Here is a 23,025-nt window from a genome sequence, read left to right on the forward strand (position 1 = left end):
TACTCAGTAACGGCTGCAGATACTTGCTTATTAAGAAGCTGTTGCCTAGCAGCGGATATCGTTTCGTTGTTTGTTTCGAGGTCGTTACCCATTCACAGGTCTCCACGTTACAATATCTAAAATTTCACCTTCAGAATTATCATATATTCCCTTCGGTTGCCGACGGTATATGGTCCAACGGAAGTTGTGTCAAACCGTGCCGCTGTTTTTATGAACTGTCGGGTTCCATAAACTGCTGGGAAGTTCTTGAGTAGCTGCACAACTGGCGGCGTCTCAAGAAGGGCTCAGCTCCATGAGTGGGTGAGTGATAGCTTTACGCTTCTTTAACCAACAGTTGAACCCATTTCTGGTATCCTCTGAACATAGTATTCAATTTCATTTAGTGTCGAAGTAAATGACAGTGAATTTATATGCAGATATTTTTGGAGGGGGGAGGGACGAGCAAGAATTTGTACTGAATCTGCCCCACTTCAGTACTAAAAAAACAAACTCCATGGCCTGTATTCCACACGGGAACTATACCGACCGAGCTACCGCAGCTTTTCGGAGATGTTAGTGCCAATTTTTGCGGATAGAGGGTGTCGCGTGGTCAGCGCAACGGATCCCCACGGCCGTTAATCTCTGTTTTCTAGACCGGAGCCGCTATTTCCTTGAAATAGCTCCTCAATTATCCTCACGAGGCTGAGCTGACCCCGTTCCAGACCCACTACTTCTCAGATAATATGGTAGCGCCGGGAATCGAACCCGGATCTCTGGATCGGTAGCCAGGAACTATGCCTCACTTCAGTACTGTGAAGCATAAATCTGGTACGTTCATCAGGTTTGGAGCCCGTGTCTGTGACGAACATGCGCAGTCTAGCACAATTACGCACTGAATGCCAACGTGTTTAGACTTGCCGCTTCAGCGTTTCTCTCTCCTCACTGCTTTCCTACTGTGACCTGCTTGAGCAAGCTAAATTAACGGGCACAAGCCTGTATTACGGAGACAGGTCCGTGACACAGCAGAGGCACGATTTACTCGGTATTCTATCTAAATTCGGAGTAATTAACTAACTTCATGGAGCTGAGCCCTTCTTGAGAAGCCGCCAGTTGTGCACCTACCCAAGAACACGAAATTTCATTACCGAGTTTACAAGACCCCTTCAATCCTTACCACCTCATCTTATCTCTCTAAGATCTATTTTAATATTATCAACAAACCTACGTCTTGTTCTTCCTAGTGGTCTCTTTCCTTCCTACTTTCCCACCGACATCCTATAAAAAAAAGTAAAGCTATCCCTGTACCNACGAAATTTCATTACCGAGTTCACAAGACCCCTTCAATACTTACCACCTCATCTTATCTCTCTAAGATCTAATTTAATATTATCAACCCACCTACTTCTTGTTCTTCCTAGTGGCTCTTTCCTTCCTAATTTCCCACCGACATCCTATAAAAAAAAGTAAAGCTATCCCTGTACCAGGCCGTGAAGGCCCATAGGTTTGTGAGACGCTGAGGGTCCCACACTATCTAGACAATCGGCTCAAAGATGGCGGCAAGGTTGTCAGTCTTACGCGCCGGCCGCACTTTACTCCCCCGGAAAATTATTTAATTAATTCCTGGTACTCATTTCTGTTAGAGGCTTAGTCGATCCCAGGGCCATAGTGCGGCTGGAAGGATTAGGTCAATTGAAAAACATTCAATGACCTCATCGGGAATTGAACCCCAGACCTTCCGTCTTGTAGCATAGCCCCTCATCAACTGCGCTACCACGTTCCCCCACCAACATTCTGTAGGCGCTATAAGTATATTTGGCAAAGAGTACAAGTTATAAAACTTATCGGGGGCTTTTTCCCCGGGGGTGAAGCAGCCGGCGCATGAAGCTGACCACTCACCTCCAACTAGTGCCGAGGTCAAGGAAATGTGGATCTATACATCCACTCTCCCGTACACCTTCATGGCGTAGTGCTTAATTAGATAAGCACAGGGAAAACTTTATGTTTTTACCTTACCTCCTGTCACTTCTCTCTTCGATCCAAATACTGTCCTCAGTCCCTTCGTCTGAGACCTCTTCAGTCCGACCTCATACGTTTTGTGGTTCGTTCTCTCCACTGTCCAACCAAAGCGTCACCAATTCCTCAACATCTAGCCATCCGTTCGTCTGCTCCCCCATCCAGCTGTTATTTCAACCGTCATCACTCCCTCATCTGCTGGTTAACCTGACCACCACCTCTCCCTCACCTTCATCCGTCTCTCTCGTCTGCAAATTGACATCTTCCATTCAACCATTCCTCCATCAATCAACACCCCCATTCATCTATTCGCCCACATTTCCAATAATCCACTCATCCATCTACCTTCCGTCCCTCCAACCAATTATCTTCCATTCACACACGCCTCCATCCAGAATTTCTCTCAGTTGCGAGAAGATGTGAGTTGTGTTTGTATGGCTCAGAATAGGGTCCAATAGCGGGCTTTTGTGAACACGGTAATGAACATTCGTACTCTACACAAAGCCGAAAATTACTTGTGATTAGCTGAGCGAAGTTAGTGCCAACTTTTGCGGATAGAGGGTGTCGCGTGGTCAGCGCAACGGCTCCCCACGACCATTAATTTCGGTTTTCTAGATCGGAGCCGCTATTTACTTGAAATAGCTCCTCAATTATCCTCACGAGGCTGAGTGGACCCCGTTTCAGACCCACTACTTCTCAGAAAATCTGGTAGCGCTGGGAATCGAACCCGGGATCTCTGGTTCTGTAGCCAGGAACTTTGACCACTAGACCTCAGAGGCAGTCAACTTCGCCGACAATCGGCGGTCGCTCGGTCAGTATAGTGGACTACAGGTCACGGAGTTCATTTTTTAGATGCTCGACAGTGAACTTCTTAATAAGGACTCTACTAATGAAGTTAGTCAGTCATTCTTGTGTGGAATCCAGCACCAGACCCTTCACTCGCCGCTATGGAACTTCACAGCTTATTGGGTGACCATGTTTAAAGCAGAACAAATCTTCTATCGTGCTGGAAGGGATATGCCGCTGTCTTGGTGGTATTCATGGAGGCTGTTGACTTGTTTACTCAATCATATCGCGTGTTTGGTTATGTCTTCTGTAGCGTCACCACGGCTCTTAATGAGTCTACATCTTATCTTAATAGAACAGAAAAACGAGCCTTTAGTGTTTGAAACACGAATAGCAGAACACAGATACATGAAAAAAGGAAAATTTGTTCCTGTGCTAATTAGTTGAGCGCCACGCCATGAAGACGTGTAGGGGGAGTGAAGGTATATATCCACGTTTCTTAACCTCGGAAATAGATATAGCTGAGTGGCCAGTTTCACGGACCGGCTTCTTCACCTCCGGATATAGGGGCCCAGGTAACTACCGGGTAGGAGTCTGGGTGGGCCCCAGCACCGGTCTTGGCGCAGAAGAGAAGAGGAAAACCTCTTGCCCCTGCCGGGAATCGAATCAGTGATGTCAAGTCTGTAGCCCGTCACTATACCGACTGAGCTATCCAGACTGGGAATTGTTCCTCTTTTCATTTCTATTATTATTATTATTATTATTATTATTATTATTATTATACTCAGTTTAATCACAGATATACGTCTCCTATTCTCAAAGAAATTAAGTACATATATAACCTGTTAAATAAATAACATTGAGGATAGAACAATTGAGAACCAAAGCTACGATCTGTCTAGTTAGGCGACACCCGTAGAAAAGTACAACTCATGAGAAAATAACAAGGAATGTCTGTTGAAAATCCTCCGAACAGCACAATTTCTGAATAGGACATTTACAATTTCTTATTTCAAGCACTGCTTTGCTTGGTGTGAGCCGTGATGGCGCAGTCGGTACAGTGACAGGCTATGGGCTGGACGACCGAGGGGTCGGAGTTCGAGTCCCGGTAGAGTCAAAGATGTTCTCTTTTCCACAACTTCCAGATCGGCTCTGGGGCCCACCCAGCCTCCTATCCAATGGGTAGGGGGGTTCCTTCCCCGGGGGTAAAGCGACCGAAGGGTGAAGCTGACCACTCACCTTTAACTAGTGCCGAGGTCAAGAAAATGTGGATCTATATATCCACTACCCCATACAACTCCATGGCGTAGTGCTTAATTTCAAAGCCTGCAGGGAAGAATTTTCCGGTCACGGTATCCATGTATTCTCTTCGTTCGCTCCGTAGCCGAGATCGTGGGTTCCAGTCCCACACAGGTCATGGATGTTTGGTATGTGTTTGTGTTGTCCTGTGTTTAGGTAGAGGCATTTCGACGAACTGAAGTTCGTCCAAGGAGTCCTACCGTCTGTAAAATGATCATGAAAGGCCGCGCCATAGCTCAAGCGGTTAGTCGCTGGCTTCCCACCGCGGCAGCCCGGGTTCGATCCCGAGTCCGGTCAAGTGGGATTTGTGGTGGACAAAGTGGCGCTGGGGCGGGTTTTCTCCGAGTATTTCGGTTTCCTTTGCCAATCTTCATTCCACCAATTGCTCCACAATCACCCTCACCTATCATCTGGGGCTGGTACAATAGAACAATCAGTGACCGCCGTGCAGAGTGGATCCAATTGGACTCGAATTAAAAAAAAATATATTAAGTAAATAAGTAATAGGGACAAATTTACCTTTTTACCTTACTTTGCTAGGCTCATGTAATTCCTGCTTTGTTCACAGATGTCGCGTCAGTTCTGCATCATTTCTTTTACCATGACGCCTGATGCCATGGTTACATAGTCCTGAGTTCTATTGACACACGATTCAGTTTGCCCGTGAACAAAGAGACAGTGTATGCCGCCCACGTGACTTGGTGCTGTAGAGAGCAGAACGAATGCGGGACAAAGGATCTGTGCCTCCACGCCGCAAATATCCCCGCGGAATGGCCAGTATATTTAATTTCATTATAATCATACCGGGCGATCTCTTTCAGAGAGCCACAGGCAATGAACAGTAACAATTCGTACCCAACACGTGATTGTGGGAGAAAAAAGAACACACTGAGTCGGCCAATGACAAGGCCTGCAGCTGTGTACGAACCAATAGAAGTTAGCGATGCGGATTATGCCTTTCATGCGTGATGGTGATGATGATGATGATGATGATTCGTCTACGTTTTCCCCCTGGGTGATTCAGACCAGTTGGTGTTTTAGCACATGGGATACATGATCTGGTAGGGAGAGGTCGCGTCTAGAAGGATAAAAAGAGTGGCAATATTAGTCACGTGAAGTGAAGCTGTATCGGACTTATATTTTGTTCAGATATATCAATCTCGTTAGCCAAATTAACACGAAGTTTCTTTTTTTCTTTGGCGCTACAGCCCCAATTTGGGCCTAGACCTACCTCCATGAAACTCTCCGTTTCACTTCGGTTTATTAGATATTAGAAATTCGGTAGGACTCCTTGGGAAGGGTGATCAGCTCGTCGGAAGGCCTCTAACTGTACACAAACACTAAACATCCATGCCTTAGTTGGGATTCGAACCCACGATCCAGTCTTCCGAACGAGTGAAGATTGGGCATGAAGTAAACCGATAGGCTACCGTGACCGGCTAGTGGTACATTATTCCGAAGGATTAAACTTTATAAGACATGGGCAAAACACATCAAATGACAAAGAAAACAGCTCAACCTAAAAGCGAAACAAATTCACTGACTACTCGGAACAAGCAACAGAAAGCAAACTCCTCCTATACAAAGCAGTGCTCACACCCATATGGACCTATGTAATTCAGCTACTGGGGGACAGCCTCCAGTTGCAACAACGAAATCCTCCAGCGCTTTCAATTTAAGACTCTCCGATCCATTCTGAACGCACCTTGGTACATAAACAGCCACAGGATCCATGAAGGTCTACAAACGAACACCGTGCTCAGGGAAATGAAAGAGTGGAATGCCAAATATCTAAGAAAATTATAAAACCACACTAATGCACTAGCAGTGAACCCACTAGACAATAGCGAAACTACCCATACTGAAAGTATACACCGTCATAACGCTGCCAGACGGACCTGAGTAAAATCCCAATACAAGAATTAAAATAATACCTGAATGAACGCCACTGGGCATAACTCATTCAGGAGCAAGTACTAATTGAACATATATATATATATTGCAGATTCTGCAGATTATGCATAATAAATGTGAAGAAAAGTGTATCGCCCTTAGAATAGTGTTTCCTCAGATGGCCCCTAGGTTCGCTCGTGCTGTCTAACCGGCTTTCATAGTTGCGTATCGTGAACCTTGCAATATGCATCACCTGTAGTTTGCCATTTCATGGTCTGAGGACTACAGTTTGCACATCCCTTATGCATCAGTCAACATTTGGCCGCCGGAAAGACGAAGCGATAAGTACATAGTAAAGCACACTCCGGTATTCGACATACGAACCATCAGCGTCAAGTGAATACAGTGTATCTCGGAAGTGATGGCTGTCAGTGTGTGTGGAAGTGGCAGGCTTTGCTTAAAATTGCGCTGTGTCAGTGCTTAAGCCCGGCTGTCCTTCCCTAAGCTGGATTAATACGTGTTCAAATATTTATTGATTTGTTTTAATTTAAATTTTAATCCTCCCTCGTCATGCAGACGGATGATGCAGAGCAAACACAATTTAATAACGGCTGCCAGTGGCGGATGTAAATTTCTGTGTCTCAGAGCAAACAGTACGAATATGCACACTTCTTGTGTTTGTTGATGATCATCAAAATCGTTGGTAGCTCCACCTACTTAATTTCGTTCCAGAAAGAAGAATTTTGTCTTTGTATAAAAGGCATCTTGACATATCTGTTAATATTTTCACTTGTATGAGTGAATATAGACGGGGTTTGGATTAGTGACTTGGTTTATTGACCACTTATATACACACACGACTCTTGACTACTCTTTACAGATCACTGACACACACACACACACACGCACGCACGCACAGGCGCACTAGTTTCCTCAGCTTGACCTTTGTCAAGTGTAGGCAACGCACAAAGTTATGTTACGATCGACGGGCCGTCGTCCATCTTGTCTTAGTGTCAAGCACTCATGTGGGGCCCAACACCAGATTTGTGTTATTGTCAGACACTTGCGGATTGTTGATGTGGAGCGCCGTCTCTAACGAGAGGACGGGTCTGTCGTTTACAATTGTTGCTGGTCTTCGCCAGCGCAGTCATTCTCGGTTCAGAGTCCCTCGAGACTCATGACCATATTTTACTGTCTCAGATTCGAGACTCCCCCCAACCTGGATGGCCAGGTCCCCGTATTTATATCCCCCCAGGAACAGCGTAGCCCGGTTTTACCCCTGGGTACTGGGTTCCATTTTCGTCTTCTCCTACGACTCGCAGAGCTATGGTAGAGGTATTCGAAACCCGCTTCCACCCAGCGACAAACTCATTCCTCTTATTGTCCTGATTATAACATCTCGGCACGGACTGCTCGGAAAACACCATTCCTCTACTGCTCTTTTTCTTCAAGAAAAAAATGTGTAAAATTCCACTAGAGACTGTTCTAAACTTTTACGAGTCAGTTCCTAAATAGGCTGCGGCTGTGCTGAAGGCAAATTTTGTCCAACACCATATTAATAACAAAATATTTGCAGTATATATAGTGTTTCCATTATTTTGTCCAATCCTTGTATGTCCTTTGTATTTCTCAACATAAATCCTTCTATGAGACTGGCTCGTTATCCTCAGGGGATGACCATTTCATTCGTTTCCTCAAAATCCTACTCTACCCTTCTACCATGTCTAGCATCGGTGATCCTACCAGAAGTGTAGGCAACCACTAGCATATCTCTCCATTCGCTGAGCACGCAAAACTCCCCACCCCCTAAAGCACTGCGTGTCACATTTTCGTCTTATCGTTTATTTCTCTACTCTTGAAGACATTTACTTCAGCTACTTACAGAACATTCATTTCCCTTCAGGTCATTTGCCGTTCTTTCTAAGTAGAAAGGAAATTTTGGAAAATAGATACGGGGTTAAAACTACGTAATTATATCTCCCATATAGACAACAACAAGAGGTAGAAACCACAGATCTGATACTTTTTCCTCCCATTGGTTTTTGAAGGTCAAAAATAGCTTTTTCCCAAAATCGATAAATAAGTTTCAAGGTGGGTGGACAATATTAGAATGGATCTTAGACTGGATGGGATGGTATGGATTGGATAGATCTGGCTCAGGATAGGGACAGGTGGAGGGCTCTTGTGAACACGGTGATGAACCTTCGGGTTCCATAAAATGCTGGGGAATTCTTGAGTAGCTGCAGAATTGGCGGCGCCTCCAGAAGGGCTCAGCTCCATGAGTAAGTAAGTAAGTTTCAAGCTTAATTAGACCTAGAGGAAGTGAGTTGAGTAAAAACTCATAATGACATGATTTGTAGTCCATATCATGAGGAATAAATTTCGTTTTTATTGAAGTCTCTAGCTTCAATAGTTATCGAGATATAGAAGAGAACGCAAATCTCAATTTCAGCCGAAAACGCGTTTTTTTTTCATTATAAAAACGCCTGTACCGGGAGAACCGAGCGGATTAAATTTTTTTTATGTTTTTGAATTATGAAAATATGTAGAAATAAGTGTACAAAATATATATATTTTTTTTAAATGGTCGAGCGACCTATCTGTATGACTTCACATAGAATGAACCTACTGCGTTCATTAATATTGGATTGATGACATGTAGGTTACAACTTCCGGCTCTACGTAAATACACGGAGGGGGGTCGGAATGACAGACGGATCAGCCGAGCAAGTGAAACAAAGCAAACGCCAATAACAGCTGTGAATGCTTCAGTGAACACGTCAGTTGTAAGAAGGCTTCCTCTGCAAAAGAGATAAATGAGGGCTTGAGTGAAATTACATATGGTTGACCTAAACTGAATCAAATCTGCTGCTGATTGAAACAGGATCAGTGTGACTGCAACAGATCAATCTTAGCAGTGAAATTACTGGAAATGGACGCCCCTCTGTAAAGACTGCCCAGAGACCACCAGTTCTTACTCAGACGTTTCTTTGCTGATCTCAGTCACCAAGCAAATGTTACTGGGGATCATAGCACGTACAAGCTCATCCAAAATCATTTTGAATTCTCCATTCATAATCGTATTAAATTCTACGCTATAAAACATGCGCAGTTTGAAGACCGACCTCTAATAAAATAATCGATAAACTCCATGCCTTTAGTCCGCAAGCAAACTATACCGACCGAAGTTACTGCCAACTTTAGTGGATAGAGGGTATCGCGTGGTGAGCCCAAGGAATCCCCACGGCCGTCAATCTCGGTTTTCTAGACCAAAGCAGCTATTTCCTTGAAATAACTCCTCAATTATCCTCACGAGGCTGAGTGGACCCTGTTCCAGACCCATTACTTCTCAGAAAATCTGGTATAACCGGGAAACGAAACAGGGACCTATGGATCTGTAGCCAGGAACTCTGACCACTAGGCCACAGAGACGACATTTAAAAATAAGCATTTTTAATTATTCTCATTGAGTTTCCTAAAAATTGTTCCACATGACGTACCTCGGTTGCCGATCTTTATTTCATAATTATATCAGCCTCTGATATACACGATATCAGAGCCATTCCACATTCAACGAGTTGGGGATATAATAATTAGAAATTAATTTCTCTCTCTTTGTCTCTTTGATGTGCCCCCCTTTTGCAGCATACGTGGAGCGCTTTGTTTCACTTCATTTTTTAATCCTGAGATAGTCAGAATGACTCTCTGGACAGGAGATCAGACCTGCCGCAAGACCGGTACCTTCACCGAACAACATAAACACAAACAGAAACTCATAACTCGAGTGGAATTTGAACCCATGATCCCAGTGTTCGAGCGAACGAAGACATTTCATTTCTAAGACCATTCGGCCACCGTGATCGGCGGACTTCATAAGAACACACAGCAAAAGCATTGCCGCTTTACAAGTTAGAAGCTCTGGGCTTTCTTTAACACCTGATTCATGTCTAACATCTAGAGAAGCATACACATCCTCAAAACAAAAAGCAGCAGGCCATTCAAAGAGCATTCTTTACGCCCACATTACATTTCACGAACACTTTTTATGCTAACTCTTCTTTTAGATTTCAACCATGCATGTGAAGGTAAAAAGAATTAGCTGAAATCGTACTGCACAAAGAGAATAGCCCGGATCGCTACGTCTCGTGAAATTGTAGGGATCTACAGTTTATAAGGGGTTTTGCATGCAGGCAGAGAACCGGGATAGCTCAGTCGGTATAGCCCGTGACTGAACAGGAACATTTTATAGCTTACTGTAGGTGTAGAGAGGGTGTAAAGCTATTTAGGTTCCTGCTGACACCGTACAGCCTGACAGGGACCTGGAATAGTGTGCAGAACTGCACTTTTTGTGACTGTACAGGAACATTTTATAGCTTACTGTAGGTGTAGAGATGCAGTAAAGCTATTTAGGTTCCTGCTGACACCGTACAGCCTGACAGGGACCTGGAATAGTGTGCAGAACTGCACTTTTTGTGACTGTACAGGAACATTTTATAGCTTACTCTAGGTCTAGAGAGGCTGTAAAACTGTGCAAATCCCAACATGTTTCAGCAAAGATATGCACAGCTGTAGAACTTTGGGGGGCGGAGGAGTGGGGGGTTCCCTGACTTAAACGGAAACATGCCCGTAGCAGGAAATATATCCGGCCTTATGATACTTCATTAGAGGCAGGTTAGCATGCCTTTTATATTCCCAATAAATGAACATCAAGTACAGCGATTTCCATCGAACAAGTGACACTCTTTGAGCGCATGCATACTCCAGGCTGACCACGCTTGCAACACCTTGCTGACGTTATGAAACTACCCTTAACTCCGGGTTACTGTCCAGTCCTTAACCCCCATGCGCGTTGTGTTGTCACGCATAATAAAGACCCCTTCAGGCCAGGAGTGCAGTGCGGCAGTTGGACGGGCCGCTGCTAACAGCGATTAGCGTCCGGCTAAATGGCGCCCTGGGATAGTTGAAATGCGTACAAATCCGACAGGATCGTTTTCAACGACAACTAGAAAAAGTCGCTTCAAATGTTGTCCAGGGACCACGTAATCACAGGTCCACGTCAAAGTATAATTCCAAACTGGCTGAACTGCCACATGGGACCACGTGTTGTCCTAGCAAAAGCACGGACATATCTCGTGGTCGACTCTTGAGATTAAGTCTCGGTCTTTGGGTTTGCAGGCAGGGGTTCCTCTTCACCGGCGTTTCAGTATATAGAACGATGTTAAGTGTGTTATTTCTCTCGGTGTTTAGTGGTAAAATCAAGATTCCAGAATATTTACAACTGCAGAGAAAACTGGTTAACTCACTGTAATTAAATGGAAAATATCAGACCACAGAAACTTCCAAAGTCGAATGTTACACTGTGTATGTAAGCTAGGCTAACAAGTTGAATGTCAGTTCTGTGAAGCGTGGATTTGGCGTCCGGATTCTTTTCAAGTCGAAACCATAGTGTTTTTGGACCTGATGCGTTCGGAAGCAGAGAGATTTCCACAAGAACCTGCCTCCCTCAAACACGCCTTACTAAGCTAGTTAAAAAACTATGTCTCAAAAACTGTCTCATTTCCCAATCAAATGGATTTCCTAAGCGATTTTAATCCATAAAACACAAACGACATTTTTGATAGCTCCTTGATGTATAAACTTAGCGTGGGTATCGGACCGGCCTATGGTTAGATTATTGCTTGCCTTTCCCCTCCTCCCCACCCCCATTGGCTGTACAGCCCAAATTTGGGCCTTGGCCTACCTCCATAAAGCTCTCCGCTTCATTTCGGTTTACTAGACATTCGGTAGGACACCTTGGGCTGGTGATCAGCTCGTCGCAAGGCCTCTCTACTTGTACACAAACACAGAAAATCTCACAAACACTAAACATACATGCCCTGAGTGAGATTCGAACCATTGATCCCGGCTTCCGAGTGAGCGAAGACAGTGCATGCCTTAGACCGCTCAGCTACCGTGACCGGCAATGCTTGCCTTAGATGTGAAATACGATGATACCGAAGTTCTACCGTCGTGTCAGAACAGCTGAAATTTCTGTGAAGATTTTCAGGGTTGCAGCATCCTGTCACAAAGCAAGAATGGACCTATGTCGCGTTCTGAATGCAAGAACGTGGCTATCTCCATAATCAAACTCATGACATAAAGGCAAAAAAAAGTAAAATTTTCCCTGCGCTTATCTAATTAAGCACTATACCATGAAGGCGTATGGGGGAGTGGATATATAGGTCCACATTTTTTGATTAGTTGAAGGCGAGTTGTTAGCTGTACATCCTGGAAAAGAGCCCAAGTTCCCATTGCATAGGAGGATGGGTGGGCCCCAGAGACTGTCAGGACTACATGGAGAAGAGAACATCTTCTTTGCCCTACCGGAACTCGAACTGCGATCCCTCGGTTGTCCAGCCCGTAGCCAGTGGCTATACTGACTGAGCTATCCCGGCTCCTCACGTCCAGCCCGTAGCCAGTCGCTATACTGACTGCGCTATCCCGGCTCCTCACGTCCAGCCCGTAGCCAGTCGCTATACTGACTGCGCTATCCCGGCTCCTCACGTCCAGCCCGTAGCCAGTCGCTATACTGACTGCGCTATCCCGGCTCCTCACGTCCAGCCCGTAGCCAGTCGCTATACTGACTGCGCTATCCCGGCTCCTCACGTCCAGCCCGTAGCCAGTCGCTATACTGACTGCGCTATCCCGGCTCCTCACGTCCAGCCCGTAGCCAGTCGCTATACTGACTGCGCTATCCCGGCTCCTCACGTCCAGCCCGTAGCCAGTCGCTATACTGACTGCGCTATCCCGGCTCCTCACGTCCAGCCCGTAGCCAGTCGCTATACTGACTGCGCTATCCCGGCTCCTCACGTCCAGCCCGTAGCCAGTCGCTATACTGACTGCGCTATCCCGGCTCCTCACGTCCAGCCCGTAGCCAGTCGCTATACTGACTGCGCTATCCCGGCTCCTCACTCCAGCCCGTAGCCAGTCGCTATACTGACTGCGCTATCCCGGCTCCTCACGTCCAGCCCGTAGCTAGTGGCTATACTGACCATACTGACTGCGCTATCCCGGCTCCTCACGTCCAGCCCGTAGCCAGCGGCTATACTGACTGCGCTATCCCGGCTCCAATAACGAATATTTGATTAAGAGTACTAAAGTATAATCTATATGTCGTATCTTTTCAAAAATATGACCTTTGGTTTCTAATTTAGTAGTCTTAATCAAATATTCATTATAAAGAACCTAATTACAATAAATGGTTACACTTGCAGTGCGATATAAACAGCAGAGGTATAGAGATATGTAATATGTAAATCTTATAGAGCTTAAAAGTACAGGAAATTAATAATAAATTATAGACCCCTGTAATGGAGACTCCTTATGAGATAAGGAGGTTCCAAGGGTTGCATAACACTCGGGATTACTGGGTTTTTGGACTAGGTCTAACACTGAGCGTTCTAAAGGACACAACTTTTCTGAAACTGGATCTTTTTCCGTCCTCATCTGAGGGGACGGGAGACACCTACTCTGTTGGGTCCATTAGAAAGACCTAACCTTAACATATCCAGTTTCCGAAACGGTGTGTTCTTTAGAATGTCGGATGATGGACAAAGTCCAGAAACCCAGTAACTCTGGGTAGTTGAAAGATGACAGTGAGCATGTTGGCTCAGTCGGTAATGCATCGGACTTACATTCCGAAAGTATTCAGTTCGAAACTCGGCTGCGACACTGAAGAAAGTGAGTGAGGTTTCTCGTATTTGTTCTCAGGCCCTCCCAGGTGAATACTGGACGGTATAATGAAATAAACCACGGCCGCTTCCTTCAACTTCCTTTCCGTTTCATTATTTAGTATTACCTTACCAGTCAGTGTTTGGAAAATTATGGGGTTCAGAGTGTATTGGAACTGAGGTTATCACAGCGCTGGCTATGACAAGTTCTATCGTCTGAGACGTAACGCCATGAAGACCAGTGAAAAGTCGACCGACGTTTCAGAGGAACATATCGCCTCCATCTTCGGGGTCGAAGAGTAAACTTGCTTCCTGCTTAATGTTGGTTTTATGCTTGTCCTGCACTTCAACCTTGAAGATGGAGGAGAATCCTTGAGTGGTAATTTCACAAATTTCAGATATCGTAGCCACAAGCCTGCTGTGTCAACTGATCTGTCCCGGTTCGGGCATTGTAGAAATTATAAATTTATTTTCGATATGCCAGATAGTCAAATAGCGTTTGCTGTATAGAATCTCATGGCTTATGGTTACAAGATGAAAACTTTCGGCAATGAATAATGTTTTCTTCGAGCAGTAACTGCAGAAACTTTTTGAAATGAATATGAAATATTATTTTATTTGACTGTCAACATTAATATTTCCTCTCCTGGCATATAAATTCCAACCTTCAACATGAAGAATATTGTCAAGTAGTGTGTGTGACTGTAGACGTTTCCTGGTAACGGCTCCAACAATGGGTATTCCTCTGCCTCCGTGCTCAAGTCTTTTCTTCACAGACTCCAGTTCAGAACTCTCTAAGCTCTCAAAGTCAAAGTCAAAGTCACATTGCGACTGATGGTTAGTCAGTCAGTCAGTCAGCCAGTCAGAATGATGTCGAGCCACAGCTGGAATTCATGACCATATATTTATTACTGTTTGACAGTTACTGTCTTGTTTTTGTGGATTGCCCTCTCTAACGAGAGGACTGGTCTATCTTTTGTCAGAGTCATTGTCTGCAGTAGTAAGTAATTTGTCATAACGTAAAGGATATTATTATTTTACATGTTAAACATGTTAATAAATGTCTATACAGCGCCTCTGTCATGACTAATCTCTATCTTTGTCCATTGCTTATAACGTGTCGGCACGGACCACATAGAAAATACAACTCTTCCATTGTTGCTTTCGTGTCTGTTGCTCCTGGAACGCATTTAACGAGGCGTTGTCCCGAAACGACTTTGGTATATCCGTCCTCTCGCGGTCCTTACATAGCAACGTCTATACAGGTATAATTATAAAAACAATTAATATAAATCTATCATTAATCAGGTTCTTGTCCTTTATAAATCATCAGTCCTAACATAAATAATTCTGAGTGGGATATTTCAACATGAAACTCAGTGTTATAAATTTGTAATTTCTGATCTCTTCAGATGGACGGGTTAATTAAATATAGCTATGTTTGACCGCCTTTATGATCTAGTGGTCAGAGTTCCTGGCTACAGAACCAGAGGTCCCAGGTTCAATTCCCGGCGCTACCTAATTTTCTGAGAAGTAGTGGATCTGGAACGGGGTCCACTCAGCCTCGTGAGGATAATTGAGGAGCTATTTCAAGGAAATAGCGGCTCCGGTCTAGAAAACCGAAATTAACGGCCGTTGGGATTCGTTGCGCTGATCACGCGGCACACTCTATCCGCTGAAGTTGACACTAACTTCGCTACAAGCGGCGGTCGCTCGGTGGGTATAATTCGCTTGCGGACTAAAGCCACAGAATTTGTTTTGTTTTAGCTGCGTCATAAGTCTTTGGCACGCCATGTTGTGTTTGCGGGCAGTTCTGTATGCATACAGTTAAGTAAGAAATACCTTCGCGGGCTACATGCTCGAGTGGTATGAGGTATGACGTCATTGCTTAGTGTAGAGGTTTGATTCTGCTGATTGTCATTTCTCGAGCCCGTTTCCCATCGTCGGCTTGAAGTATTACGGTAATGCGTCTCTTTTTTTTCCTTTCTCTCTGCCATTGCCTGAAGAATTTTTCTTACTAATACGCAATTTTCTTCTCCGCCTTATAAGAATGGCTTTCAATTTAGCGTTGAGAGGGAACGATTTTGAGAGGCTGGAAAGCAAAGTAGGAGAAAGTAGACGGGAATGGGTAGAGCAAGGGGCAAAATTCAAATAAATCCCTCCTTTGTCGATTGATCTCTATGGTAACGGGAAAAGCAACAATGATGAACATTTTCGTTTCTGGCCTGGCAGATCCTGACCTCACTCCTGAGCTCATCCACCAGGGATGCACAAAGAGGTTTCGGTAGATCTGGCACGTAAGCCATTCAGGCAAGTAGAAAGTAACAGCTCAGTCTGTCTTTTGCTGGGTGGTGGGTCCCTTGTCTCGACAGCATGGCGCGTCCTCAGGTTGCGGATGGAGGAGACGGCCTCCAGGTATGGAAGGTAGCAGCGAATATATTGAATAAGCAGTCGCGGACAGCCGACAAGAGGTGGTTCTCCAGTTTGGAAGTTTGGAGTGGGGCTAACAACTCCTCGCCGTAAAAAATAAGCTTATTACGAAAATGTTCAAGAAACCTCAGATCTCGATAATTTTGCCTGTGGTTCTGTATGCCTGTAAACTTTACCTCTGACATTAACGGAGGAACATAGGCTGGGGGTGTTTGAGAACAGGGTGCTGAGGAGAATATTTTGACCGAAGAGGGATGAAGTGACAGGAGGTTGGAGAAGACTGCATAATGAGGAGCTTCATAACTTGTACTCTTCTCCAAGTATAATTAGAATGATCAAGTCAAGGAGAATGAGGTGTAACAACCAGTAAAAATCAATTTTTGGTGTTTAGAGAGTAGATTTCTGTGCCTACAAATTACACATTTTTTTTCCTTTCTGTTGGTTATTTTAATCAAATTCATTTTGACGATTTTATTTTTAAATATTTACATATTTTTAAAATGTACGAAACGACTGAAATATGGAAACATTAGTCCATTACTCGTTCTAAAGGGCTACGTGCAACTGTTGTCCAGACCAAATAATTTGAACTCCTTTTCTTGCGGTTATTTTGGGGGTTCCATCAAGTGATTTCAGACTGTTCTTCTGTTGCAGGAAACCTATACTCGATGGCCAGGTGTTCATGCAGTATGCAACTGTCAGACTTTATGTAAGTGAAATATACCTACAATTTTCTTCATAAATTTCTTGACATTTAATTTTCTAATAACTCACGTTTTGTCACCCTCGTCTTTCGATATGTTTTCAATACAAATTCGTGACCGACTCTGTGGTCTAGTGGCCAGAGTTCCTGCTTACAGATCCAGAGGTCCCGGTTTCGATTCACGGTGCTACCAGATTTTCTGAGAAGTAGTGGGTCTGGAACGGGGTCCACTCAGCTTCGTGAGGATAATTGAGGAGCTACTTCAAAGAAATGGCGGCTCCGGTCTAGAAAACTGAAATTAACGGCCGTGGGGATTCGTTGCGCTGACCACGCGACACCCTCTATCCGCTAAAGTTGGCACTAACTTCCCCGACACGCCGCGGTCGCTATACTTCGTTTGTAGACTCAAGCCACGGAGTAAAAAAATACAAATTCGTTAATTATGAAATATGTTTCTAACGACGATAGAAGAACGTTTGTTTATCACTTACTGTTCAAATCACTGTCACTGTTCAAATCTGATCTTGTTATTTTTGTTGTTAAAAATTAATACTTTCCTAGATTATATTTGAAATTTTCTCGGCGGTGAACAGAGACTGTGGTGTTTTAGGTTGTGACACCTTGTGGTCTTAATATTGAAGCAACCTGCTGGTTTGATCTTCAAGACACAAGCGAAGATTAATTCAATAGGTACTTTGTAACCGTCCACAGTTTACAAAAAGACTTCACGGTGTCACAATCCGAAATTCACAATCTGAACATTTATATACAGACCGCGTTGAGTGATTGATTTATTACTTCACAGAACTTGCGTCGTTCGAGGATTGTAAACAAATTTCATGACTTCATACATTGTGAGGTTTAACTTTTTAATTTGTTATTCTCGGTTGCATATGTAACTGACTCTGTAGTGTCCATCTTACTTAGTATCGAACTCCGTGGTTTTAGTCCGCAAGCGAACTTTACCGACCGAGCGTCTGCCGCTTGTCGGCGAAGTTAGTGAATTTACGTATAGAAGGGGTCGTGTAATCAGCTCAACGGATTCCCCACGGCTGTTACTCTCGGTTTTCTAGACCGGAGCCGCTATTTCCTTGAAATAGCTCCTCAGTTATCCTCACGGGGTTAAGTGGACCCCGTTTTAGACCCACTACTTGTCAGAAAATCTGGTGGCTCCCGGAATCGAGCCTGGAACTCTGGATCTGTAGTCAGGAACACTGACCATTAGATCACAGAAGCAAAATTCGTTGAAATTACGTCATAACGATTATTTTGCTAACTTGTGAATGTTGGTTTTCTTCTTCCTTGCCACAGGCAAAATGTACTTCGTGAAAATGAATAAATCAGAAAATACTCGTCGCTGCTTGCTCTGCACGTTTTCATTATTAAAAAGGAAGCATGAACTGTTACAGTCAGGAAGAAACAGCGTCGAATCGAAATGAGGTTCTTAAGATTTGTGAAGGGCGTGACGATAGAAAAGAAAATGGTGACCGATTTCACGAGATGGTTACGAACTCTTATCTTGGAGAAGTAGAAATGACTGTTTGGGGCGTGAAGACATTGGCAGAAGTCCTGAAGCTACAAATACAAAATGTTATAAGACTAAATAAAACATACGGAAGCAGGTTCTTAACTTGACTCCGTATTCCATGCCACGATATTTTGATGGAATTCTCGGCTCCCTTCTTCGCGATATTATCTGGCAGTACCTTGTCTTACGCTGTTGTTCGTCGGCTTCCCACGGCGGTGGCTCGGATTCGATTCCAGGATAGGTCACGTGGGATTTGCGGTGAAAAATATATGTACTGGGGCAGGTTGTTTCTGAACACTTCCGTTTCCCCTGCCAGTTTTGGTTTCGCAAATTGTTACATACTCATTTATCATCCTATCATCCGCGCTCTACCCGATGTAGCTGAAACGTGCGGAGAAAATTTGGGCACAAGTTCCACATACATAAAATTATCCATATCAACGCCGTGTATTTCGGAGGCAGCTTGAAGCTACATAGAAACATATTTTCTCCATCTTCAGTGTGGTCCACTGATTTACTTCTTGGCTTATTTTCTACCCTGAAGATGGAGACGTTTTATTACTTCGAAACGGCGGGCTATCTCCGAACTCTATGCCGTTACTAGACAGCAAGCCATATTCTTCGTAGTCACTGCCGTGAGAGCCTCATATCCAACATGAGGTACGTTGTTCTAGAAGTCTGTCCTCTATGCGTATTGATGAGAGGCTAAACACAGTGACCGCGCCGTCTGAAGCATGAACTGTCTTTGTCCGCTCGAACACTGGGATCCTGGGTTTGAATCCCACTCAAGGCATGGATGTCGGTGTGTGTTTATTCTGTTTGTTTTTTGCTTCCTTGCGAAGGGCTGATCCCCCGTCTAGGGAGTCTTATGATTAAGAATTGAAGTGAAGCAAACGATTCACGGATGGCCTATGCTCCCGAGCGAGAACAAAATATGTTAAATAAAAGCATCAGTGTCAGTAGAGCTGAAGTACGCAGTAGCTAAAAGCCCTAAAATATCCTATATAAGACTTTGTTGTCAAGTGAGACGGATCCCCCTAGAAGCCCCCTACCACACGCTTACTTATTTATATTATTCCAAAGATTATAGAGGCCGGTCACGGTAGCCGAGCGGTCTAAGGCATGTACTGTCTTCGCTCGCTCGGAAGCCGGGATCATGGGTTCGAATCCCATTCAGGGCATGGATGTTTGTATGCGTTTTTCTGTGTTTATGTACAGGTAGAGGCCTTGCGACGAGCTGATGACCCGCCCAAGGTGTCCTACCGAATGTCTAAGAGCTAGTACACCGAAGTGAAACAGAGAAGTGAATGAAGGTAGGCCAAAACCCAAATTGGGGCTGTAGCGCCAAAGAAAAAAAAAAGATTATAGAGTCCGTAAACTCATGTTCTACTTATTTCTGTCCGAGGTTCAATGTGTAGAGTTGTACAAAGATGTAAAAACCAAGTATTACTTCATAGATTTTCCTGCAATTTGATTCCAGGATAAACGAAGATGCTTCGGTAACGCATACAAAGGGACGATCAAGAATAACAATCCTCTGTTCTCTTGAATGCTTGAGCAAAATAACGAAGACAGATCTGAGCGGGTTTTCTCCCGGTATTCTGGCCAGTAATTGGAAGGATGTTATGACGAACGTATTTCGAGACAGTTATCTGAGCTCTATACTGATGTTGCGAACGTGTTGCTGACTGCTTGAATCATACATTATTCAGCAGTCTGAGGTCTGCCATGTACTCCTTCCCTTCTTCTTCTTCTCCTCCTCCTTCCTCATGTTCTTTCTTCTTCTTCTTCTTCTTCTACTTTTCCTCCTTCTCCTCCTCCTTTCTCCTCCGTCGTCTCCTTATCCGCCGTCTCCTTCTCCTCTTCATCCTCCTCCTACATTTTCTTCCTGCTTCTTCTTCTTCTTCTTCTTCTTCTTCTTCTCCACCTTCTTCATTTTCTTTTTTCTTCTTCTTCCTCTTCTTCTACTTGTCCTCCTTCTCCTCCTCCTACTTATCTCCCTCTTTTCTCCTCCTCCTACTTAACTTCCTCTTTTCTCCTCCGTCGTCTCCTTATCCGCCGTCTCCTTCTCCTCCACTTGATCCTCCTCCTCCTTCATTTCTTCCTCCTTCTTCTCCTCCTCCATTTTCTTTTTCTTCTTCCTATTCTTCTTCTACTTTTCCTCCTCCTTCTTCTCTTACTCCTTTCTCCTCCGTCGTCTCCTTATCCGCCGTCTTATTCTCCTCCTCTTCATCCTCCTCCTCCTTTATTTTCTTTTCTTCTTCTTCTACTATTTCTTCTCCTCCTCCTCCTACTTTTCTTCCTCCTTTTTCCTCCGTCGTCTCCTTATCCGCCGTCTCATCCTATTTATCCTCCTTCACCTCCTCCTTTTTAATCTCCTTATTTTTTTCCTCCTCCTCCTCCTTCAGAATTGTTCGGAAAGGACAAGTCGTCTCCTTTGGCTCAGTATTCTTAGCCAAAACTTATGACTAGATTGTGTTGTAACGGAATATGACAATTTGCTAGAGCGACAGCTCGGTAAACACAGCCTGAAAGCTGGAATAGCAAAAGAATAGGAAGTTAATTTGCTAGGCAACGGCTCACTAGTGTCCGCTGCAACGGGTAACATAGAATAACAGAGGACCCATTTGAGACGTTGACCTATATTCGGTCCGCTTGGAAGGTATAAAAGAGTCGTAATTCATTCATAGGAGAGTTTAATATGTGATCAATGACTCGTCATTTGTCACAGTGGAAGAGAAGACGCACGTGGTCCAGTAAGGAATGGAGCTAGTCGTAGACAGACATTGATTGTGAGCTGTCGTAGTTGACTCTAATTGTAAAAACGTGCCAATAAATCGAATCATCCAATCCAGAGCCCATTGTTATCGGTCACGCCAAGCCTGCTACGTTACCCTATTATACCAGGTAAACTGTACCAACTTTGTCACTTGAACAGTAAATACTTGCGCCCCTGTGGTCTAGCGGTCGGAGTTCCTGACTACAGATCCAGAGGTCCGGGTTCGATTCCCGGAGCTACCAGATTTTCCGAGAAATAGTGGGTCTGAAACGGGATCCACTCAGCCTCGTGAGGATGGCTGAGGAATGATTTCAAAGATATATCAGCTCAGGTCTAGAAAACTGAAATTAACGGCCGTGGGGATCCGTTGCGCCGACCACGTGACACTCTATTCGCTAAAGCATTAATTTCGCCGACAAGCGGCGTTCGCTCGGTCGGTATAGTTCGCTTGCGGACTGAAACCACGTTATTTTTATTAGAAACTGTATGTGATATTTGTTTCTTATTAACGATTTTGGAACTGTACAGTGAAATAGCTGTATGTCGGAAATCGCTCGAAGTAGGATACATGCATATGTACATTTGTATGCTTAGAAGGACCGATATTATGACCTCCCAGAATATTGATCTTACCTTTTGGGACATCTTGTATAGTCTCCATACGGTGAGCGTCTTAAAATAGGGCATAAAAATATATGGTGTCGTGTCGGAAATATGGTTCTACATATTTGAAATTTTAGAGCATATTTATATAAGGCCTGTATATTCTTAGGTTACTCGTGTATGTACGTAAAAGTGAAGATGTTTCTAGTGCATATGTTATGTACATTGTAATGGTAGTGTGTCAATGAAGCATGAATTGTAAAGTTCAATGCAAAGAAGCAGTCCTAACTATATTTTTCCAGCATTTGCTTTTTTACGTTGAAGAAAATCACTAAAATCCTCAGTCAGGTTAGCCTTCCACCGTGTCGAGACTAGAACCTTGGAATTTTCGATTAGGAAGAACGAGTTCTGGCCACTCAACCATGGCGCTCACTTACGGTTCCAGCATCGGAACTTGGCGCAACATAACGGTTCGTACGCTCTGCGCGCACCGAGTGGGGCCAGCCTCGGACACACGGACGGACAGACTACGGAGTAAGACTAGTCTCTGGGTGTGTAGCACTCGGAATTACTGGATTTCTTGAACTTTCTCTATCGCCTGGTATTCTAAAAAACGCAACGTGTCGGAAACTATATCTGTGTTCGTCCTCAGGTTTAGCTCAATTTTATTTCACCCATTTTGTTCTCACCAATATATATATATATATATATATCTTTCATGTTGCTCACACTTTTGAGCATAGGGCATCTGTGAATCGCTTTGTTTCATTTCAGTTTCTCAATCGAAAGAATACCTGGACGGGAATCAGCCCGTCGCAAAGCCGCTACTGACACAGGACAAAACAAACACAGAATAAACTCCCACAGACATCCATGTTTTCAGTGGGATTCGAACCTACGATCCCAGTCCCTAAAGACGATCTGGACCAGTGACTAGGATTAGCTCTTTCTCACGGACCCAACAGTACATGGGTCTCTCCACCCCTCTCCTGAAGAAGGAAACAGATCCGGTTTCCGAAACGTGTCTTTTTTGGCATACCAGACGATGGACAAAGTCCTAAAACGCAGAAATCCTGGCTGGTGCGTCAACTTCATCGTGAGACGAATCGTCAGGAAATAGAAAGCGTGTTCAGAATGCCTCACAGTTCTTATGTTGGTTCTCTGAAGGCATTATCCGATGTTTACTTCGCAATTTCACTGAAGCTAGAGACAAATGTAAATTAGTAAACGATTTTTTTCTCGTCTTTTGTGAGACCCTGTACTACGTCTCCGTTTTCCCTTATCTTATTCTTGACTTTTTTTT

At 44.2% G+C, this 23,025-nt stretch overlaps 1 long non-coding RNA gene across 1 annotated transcript in view; it reads left to right on the forward strand.

Annotated features, from left to right (window-relative positions):
• The window catches only part of LOC117282882, a 470,636-nt gene that overhangs the window by 39,107 nt on the left and 408,504 nt on the right, over positions 1–23,025 (forward strand). Inside the window, exon 2 of the long non-coding RNA XR_004513794.1 lies at positions 16,764–16,818. This is a non-coding gene — a long non-coding RNA (uncharacterized LOC117282882). The remainder of the gene's footprint in view (positions 1–16,763; positions 16,819–23,025) is intronic.

Source organism: Cryptotermes secundus, unplaced genomic scaffold (genome assembly GCF_002891405.2).
Source record: "Cryptotermes secundus unplaced genomic scaffold, Csec_1.0 scaffold11, whole genome shotgun sequence".
Lineage (NCBI taxonomy): Eukaryota > Metazoa > Arthropoda > Insecta > Blattodea > Kalotermitidae > Cryptotermes > Cryptotermes secundus.